Here is an 8,390-nt window from a genome sequence, read left to right as displayed (position 1 = left end):
AATGTGTTCCTTTCGGAGAGTCTTCTGGTGAGGCATGTTATGGGTGTAATTACTCTGTTTTTTTGGGCTTTTTTTTTTTTGAGACAGGGTCTCCCTCTGTCACCAGGGAGTGCAGTAGTGAAACTGTGGCTCACAGCAACCTCAACCTCCCAGGCTCAAGCGATTCTCCTGCCTCAGCCTCCTGAGTAGCTGGAACTACAGGTATGCGCCACCATGTCCGGCTAATTTTTGGGGTTTTTGTTTTTGTTTTTGTAGAGATGGGTGTTTCACCATGTTGTCCAAGCTGGTCTCAAACTCCTGGGCTCAAGCGATCAGCCCACCTCAGGCTCCCAAAGTGCTGAGAGTATAGGCATGAGCTGCCATGCCTCGTCTGCTGTCCAGTTTTTTGATGTGCTTCTGATTTCAATTTGCAACTATCGTGGCACTTCTTTAGAGGTTGTCAGCTTTGGATGGACAGGCTCCTGCTCCTCCTTGGGCAGAAAAAGGTGTTGGCATTAGGACCTTCATATTCACCTTTTCCAAGAACTTTTAAGGGGGCCTAGAATTTTTGTGAGTAAAATACAAATAAAGCCTGTAGGTTTTGGCCCATGGATTTTCGACAAGGTGCTATTAACATGCACAAGGTATTTTTAGCAGCCACTGCCTTGCGATTTCCCATCATTCCACAGAACTCCTAGGGCAGCTCCTCCAAACTCAGATGATCTTTTCTCTAAAACCAATGTCCATCTCACTTGGGCTTCATCCTCAAACACGGTCATTCATGGGTTTCCATCCGCTTGTCATTTATGCTGTTTCCTTCTTTGAATGGGCCCCTTCAAGACATGTTTCAGGTAAACTTGCCCTTTCTTCAATAAACCTCAGTTATTTTCTGCTCTGCAACCTGATTGGGGTGAACTAAGCCACCCTACAAAGGACAAAGTTAACTGTGTGTATCCACCCACCCCCACCCCAACCTCCAGTGCTCTTATTGATTTTTGTGGAAAAATGTATGTGTGTATACATTTAAATATACATAAAAATTTAAATTTTCTACTGATTTGTCATAGTAATTGCTAAAAAAAGTAAAAAGTCTGAAGACCAGGAAAAGACTGAAGTATTTCACCCTTCTAAGATTATACACACACACATGCACACGCACACACACACATATATGTACATACATATACACACATACCCTGTGCCCTTTCCCTATCTGGAACAGGATGTGAGTATGGTTTGACCTCAAGCTTCATAAATGCTCATTGATGGAATTTCTCCACGTCTTGCCTTTTGCCAAGTACAATTTAGTGAACATTCATTGAAGGAATGGAGAGGGAACAGGGATGGCCCATTGTCTCCTATGCTGCGGGGGTAGAGGGTTGAAACTCCCTCTAGCTGCATTTCTCAGCAAACACACTGGTCATAATGCGTCTTGTTGGGACAGGTTGTGTCCCTCCTTCTAGAATTTCCTCCTCTGTCCCCTTGTTCTTTCCTTAGCTAACTTTGAATGGCCCTTGAAAATAGTTCAAATGGCTGCTCCTTGAGGAAACTGCCTGAGCCCCAGGCTGACCTCACCATCTTCTCCTTACATGGGGGTAGCCCTGGGCCCACCTGTGGCCTGGCAGGGGTCCCACCCATCACTGATGTACTGGTCTCTCTCATTCACTTGATGACCTATTCATTAAGGGAAGGGATAGTGTCGTATTGAGTTGTGTATTTTAATAGTGAGTAGCATATTAGATAAATAAATGTTGAGCCAATGGATGCAGCTAAGAACTTTGAGAAATCCGTCTTTCTCATTAAGGTCAAGACTCCTAAGATTTTTTTTTTAAAGAGACAGGGTCTTGCTTTGTTTCCCAGGCTGGAGTGCAATGCCACAATCATGGCTCACTGCAGCCTCAACCTCCTGGGCTCAAGCGATCCTCCCACCTCAGCCTCCCAAGTGAGTAGCTGGGACTACAAGTATGCACCACCACATCCAGCTAATTTTTGTATTTTCTATAGAGACAGGGTTTCACCATGTTGCCTAGAGTGGTCTTGAACTCCTGGGTTCAAGCAATCCGCCCACCTCGGCTTCCCAAAGTGCTGGCATTACAGGCATGAGCCACTGCCCCAACACAGAATTTTTTTTTTTAAATCAGTGACCTAATAAAATTATTCAAAGAGTTAAGATAGTGCTTGGCACAAAATAGGCCAACAATAAATTAGTTATTATTACATCTCCTAAGAAGGCCTACTTCTAAATAAGTTAATTCTTAACGTCCCTCCATAGTCTTCCAATCTGAAACTTCCCTGGTTCAGAAAGCCCTCTCCTGCCATTAGCAGCATCCCATTTGTTTCACATTTTATTCACCACTCTTCTAAATATTTCCTCCAGCTACTCTGCTCTTAAGCGTCACCCTCTTGACCCAAATTTTGTGTCCTCTGAGGCCTCTGGAGGGCCTTGCAGGGAGGTGGGGGTCTGAGGCAGCTGGAGAGAGAAGAGAAAGTCTTCTTGCTTTGCCTGAATCAGAAGGCATCAACTGATGGTTCTCAGATATGTTTGTTTGGCCCACAAAGGCGACACACTGTGTTTTAAAATAAAGGATACTAACTGCCAATATTTATTAATAAAAATTGGGATTTCTGTCAACACTAGGCCCAAATTCTTACAAGGCAATAATCAGGTGGGGCAGAAACTGAGATGGCCCCTTTTGAGCATTTGTGCTCCTGTTTGCCACAAACCCCCCTGAGCCCACCCCAACTCCCTATTCTGCCCCAACTCAGTTCAAATGTTGGAGCTGATTTCATGACATTCACAGTTTCTCCAAGTGTTATTTTCCTTATAGGAAGAGGAAAGTGAAATATTTCTTGTCCCTGTGTCTCAAACTAAAGAAAAAAATGAGAGTGAGACCCAGGAGGTCATATGTTTTGAGAAAAATAAAATGAATGTACTCTTTGCGTAAGTGAAGAATTTGATACAAAGTTAATATGTAAGCCCAAATGTGTCTGGTTCAGAAGAATACAATTCAAGAGGCCATTCTGAAAACAATCTGGCCCAATTCACTTATTTTCTTACCTTATATGCCTAACCCTGTTGTCATTTGGGCTTAAAACCTCTGGTCAAATTGACAGAGCCTCTTGGAACTCAAACCCACCCGAGATCCAAAAGTTCATTAGTGAATGGATTTAGGTTCCATCTCTTCCTATTTTCAAATTGAAGATGGACTAGGCTGACTGGTGGCTTTGGGGACTGGAGTGGGAAGAATACTCTTACTTCTCAGCCAAGCTCCTGTTTTCTTTCGCTATAAGACAAGTATTAATAGCAAGATGAAGGGAGGCAGGAAGTTCTAAGATGGATAAACCACAGAATCCAATGTGCCTGGAGAGTGTGAACTACTGTTCGGATTAGACAGCTCTATTTTTAATCAATCATAAGTAATTATTTTTATTTTCTTAACTTTTCTTTTTGAAACAATTTCAGTCTTTAAAAAGTTGCAAAAATAGGCCAGGCATGGTGACTCACACCTGTAATCCTAGCACTTTGGGAGGCTGAGGCGGGCGGATTGCCTCAGCTCAGGAGTTCAAAACCAGCCTGGGCAACACAGTGAAACCCCATCTCTACTGAAAATACAAAAAATTAGCGGGGCATGGTGGCAGGCGCCTGTAGTCCCAGCTACTCGGGAGGCTGAGGCAGGAGAGTTACTTGAACCCAGGAGGTGGAGGCTGCAGCCTGGGCAACAGAGCGAGACTCCATCTCCAAAAAAAAAAAAAAAGTTGCGAAAATAGTAAAGAGATTTTATATAAACTTTTACCGATACTCAAAATGTTAACACTTACTTGAGTATAAGAATCAAAATCACAAAATTAACACTAATACAATGTCATTGTGAAGGTGGTGGGTTGCCCCTCCACACCTGTGGGTGTTTCTCGTTAGGTGGAACGAGAGACTTGGAAAAGAAAAAGACACAGAGACAAAGTATAGAGAAAGAAATAAGGGGACCCAGGGGACCAGCGTTCAGCATATGGAGGATCCCCCTGGCTTCTGAGTTCCCTTAGTATTTATTGATTATTTGTCGGTGTTTCTCAGAGAGGGGGATGTGTCATGGTCACAAGACAATAGTGGGGAGAGGGTCAGCAGACAAACACGTGAACAAAGGTCTTTGCATCATAGACAAGGTAAAGAATCAAGTGCTGTGCTTTAGATATGCATAGACATAAACATCTCAATGCTTTGTTAAGCAGTATTGCTGCCCGCAAGTCTCACCTCCAGCCCTAAGGCGGTTTTTCCCTATCTCAGTAGATGGAACGTACAATCGGGTTTTATACCGAGACATTCCATTGCCCAGGGACGGGCAGGAGACAGATGCCTTCCTTTTGTCTCAACTGCAGGAGGCATGCCTTCCTCTTACACTAATCCTCCTCAGCACAGACCCTTTACGGGTGTTGGGCTGGGGGACGATCAGGTCTTTCCCTTCCCACGAGGCCATATTTCAGACTATCACATGGGGAGAAACCTTGGACAATACCTGGCTTTCCTAGGCAGAGGTCCCTGCGGCCTTCCGCAGTTTTTGTGTCCCTGGGTACTTGAGATTAGGGAGTGGTGATGACTCTTAAGGAGCATGCTGCCTTCAAGCATTTGTTTAACAAAGCACATCTTGCACAACCCTTAATCCATTTAACCCTGAGTTTGACACAGCACATGTTTTAGAGAGCACGGGGTTGGGGGTAAGGTCACAGATTAACAGCATCTCAAGGCAGAAGAATTTTTCTTAGTATAAAATGGAGTCTCTTATGTCTACTTCTTTCTATACAGACATATTAACAATCTGATCTCTCTTGCTTTTCCCCACACATTGTATCAATGTAACACTGATACAACGTTTATCTGATCTACACAATTTATTCTAATTTCACCAATTGTCCCACTATTGTTCTTTTTCCAGCCCAGGCTCTAATCCAGGATGTCACATTGCATTTCATTGTCAGGTCTCCTTAGTCTCTTTTAGTATGAAACAGTTCCTCAGTGTTTGTCTTTCATGAACTTGACACTTAATAAACTGTCCCTCAATTTCAGTCTCTCTGCTCCCTCCTCATGATTAAATTCGGGTTATGCATTTGGTAAGAATATCACAGAAGTGATGTTGTATCCATCTCACTACATCATATTAGGAGGTACATAATGTCTGGTGATATCCCAAATGTTTCTCCACTGTACAGTTACGCATTTCAAAGGAAGAATAGTATCTTCTGAAGACTTTGAAATTATATATCTTTTTGTTATTTCGTTACTTCTATTTTTTAAGAGATGATGTAAATATCCTTTTTCTCATCACACTTTCACCCACTAATTTTAACATCCATTGATGATTCTTGCATGAAACTACCATAATTTAAAACTAGAATAACAGTGAAGAGAAACATAAACCTATGAAAATTACCTAAAAAATGGGAATGTCCCTTGGTCCTCTCTTTCCCAGAGAGCAGGTGGAAGTCATAAGCTGTCCATTTATGTCTTTCAATTATTAATGAGTCCTGGGCTTCCACTGAATGGCCTGGGCCCTACAGACTTTTGAGAGTGCTGTGTCTCATAACTTTGGCTGGTTGAGTAATATGGCCTTGTGGCATCCATATTTTAGACTCTGCATAAACCCTTAACCCTACAGTCCATGCTAACAGATCTTAGATTTTTCTGTACCAATTTGCACAGGACCTGCTCATCCTGGCACATGTGGTATCACTTGGGCTGTACTTGTTTCCATTTTCTTCTCCATTTTTACAAATCAAATACTTCCCACAAGTCTCAGTTTGAAGCTGTCTTCTGCGTTAAGTCATTATGGGGGCACAGGGCTTAGCTTTTCTTTTGACATTTTTCTGCACTTAAGAATGAAGCTTGGAGCCAGCATGGTGGCTCATGCCTGTAATCCCAGCACTTTGGGAGGCTGAGGTGGGAAGATCACTTGAGTTTAGGAATTTGAGACCAGCCTGGGCAACAAAGTGAGACCTCATCTCTACAAAAGAATAAAAAACGAATTAGCTGGATATAGTTGTGCCTGCCTGTAGTCCCAGCTACTCAGGTGGCTGAGTGGGGAGGATTGCTTAAGCCTAGGAGGTCAAGGCTGCAGTGAGCTGTGACTATGCCACTGCACTCCAGCCTGGGTGACAGAACAAGACCCTGTCTCCGAAAAAAAAAAAAGTTTGGGCCTCAGCATTCGTTCAACACCTCCTATAGCAGGGGGCAGACAAGGAAGGGTAATTCATATATCTTGAGAAGTTGTAAAAAGAAGTGCATAAAGTCAATGAATTCTAAAACAAAAAAGAAAATAACAACAGCTCATGGAAATCCAAAGAAACCACAGAAAAGGTGGCATTTAAAATGGGCCATGAAGACTGCAGATTGTGAGCTGTGTGTGAAGGTGGGAGGCTTTGTAGGCTAAGAGAAAAGCTGGCTATGGGCATAAAGTGGTCACACTTACAGAGATATATGCAAAGTGTATCTGGGGCTGAAACAGTATGCATTCTAGAGTGGTTGAGAAAAGGGGCTGAACTATCTTATATAGGCCCTTATGCTGCGCACAGCGGTACCTTAGTCTGGGGTTTCAGGACAATAATTCTTGCAGGAAGATGGAAGGTGAACTGGATAAGGGTGTTATTGGAAGAACGGGCACCAATCAGTAGAGTTTCAGGTGGAAGGTAATCACCCAAATGTACGCAGCAGTTGGAAAGGGGCAGCTAGTTTTCAAGCAACAAGTGTATAATTTTTTCTCTGTAATTCTGAAATCCCAAAAGCTGAAAACCAAATTTTTTTTTCCTGTGCTTGCAGAAAACACAGTTTAGGTTGGTAGAAAAACATAACCTAAACTGATGTGAAGCTATTTATTGTCTTTATCTCACCTAGATTAAAAGACAGCCACAATTCTTTACTGCTCCTCCCATCCACAGGTGGTATCTGTTTCCCCTCTGCGTGACTCTGGCTGGCCTTGTCATTCATTGGCTTAGACCAACAGAATGTGGTGGAAATGAGTCTGTGTAGCCTTCAGGGCTGGGCCTTAAGAGATCTGCTTCTGCATTTGCCCCTCTTAGAAAGTCTCTTCCAGTAGCCAGCTGCCAGGTAGAAGTCCAACCACCATGAGCTTATCATACTGTTAGAAAGCCCAAGTTGCACGGAGAGAGAGGCAAGTTTAAAGAGCACTGAAATGCTCAAATGGGAATGAAGACTTTTTGGACTTTCCGGCCCTGCCAAGTCACCAACTGAAAGCAGCTGAGTAAATGACTCCAATCACACCATGAAAGCAGAAGAACCTGCCAGCCAAGCCCTTCCCAAATTCCTGACAACAGATTTCTGAGCAAATAAAATGGTGATTTTAAGCCACTAATGTTTTGTGAACATTTGTTACATTGCAGTAGATAATCCAAGCATATACTTACGTCATTCATGATTTTCCTTGCAGAAAATTAGTATATTAGAGTGTCACCCCAGACCTTACCAAAGGTAGTATGTAATATATGGTACATGCACATTTTACCTTTCTAAATTGAAAAACAAAATCTGAATTTAGAAATTCATCTGACCCCAGGAATTTTAAGAGAGGATTGTCCTTTGTTAATATTATGGAAATAGAGTTGTCTAGACTCTGTCTTTTACTTTCACTAAATATCATGCATGATGCTTGAGTCTCCTCCAGTCATTTCATGTATGTATCTCTTATTTCCCCAAACTCATTAACAGTTTCTCTAAAGCAGCAGCTAACTTCAGCATGCATCAGTGTCTTTTGGAGGGCTTGTTCAAACACAGCTTCCTGGCTCCACCCTCAGAGTTTCTGATTCAGCGGGTCTGGGGGTGGGGCTTGAACACTTGCATTTTTGATAAGTTCCCAGGGAACTTACCTGCTGTTGGTCCAAGGACCACTTTGAGAACTACTGCTCCAGGGAGAAGTGCTATATTTTAAATTTTAAGAATTTACCCACCAGCCCAAGGTGCTTACCAAATGCACATGGATGGAATTTCTCCAAATCTACATCTTTGCCATGCTTTTGAAGCCTTAACTTTTACTCCCGGAGGTCTTCCTGGCTAGGCCCTAGACTTAAAAGACACTAATTCCTTGTTTTATTTTATTAGATTGTCGTTTTTGCTTTCTTCTCAGCACACTTGATAAGACACTGTGAAGAAAATGTCCCTTCTGATCTCGTTTTTAACCTGTCTTGGAACAGATCAGCAGAAATGCCTTCACTGTGAATCAAAGATACCCTCGATTTATAGCCAAAGATTATTTCCTTTTATTTTGGTGGCTTCCAGATAAAATGTTCCTTGCTACCCTTTCACAAAATAGAAGGAGGGACCAAGCGGAAGATAATCTTTTTGTTCAGAGGTCCATCTGTCAAAGCCTGCATTTTAGAGACGGCATTACTGAGGTCCAAAAACTAGAGCCACT

The sequence above is a fragment of the Pongo pygmaeus genome, chromosome 2 (assembly GCF_028885625.2).
Source record: "Pongo pygmaeus isolate AG05252 chromosome 2, NHGRI_mPonPyg2-v2.0_pri, whole genome shotgun sequence".
NCBI classification, from domain to species: Eukaryota; Metazoa; Chordata; class Mammalia; order Primates; family Hominidae; genus Pongo; species Pongo pygmaeus.
Note: the sequence above shows the minus strand (reverse complement) of the source record.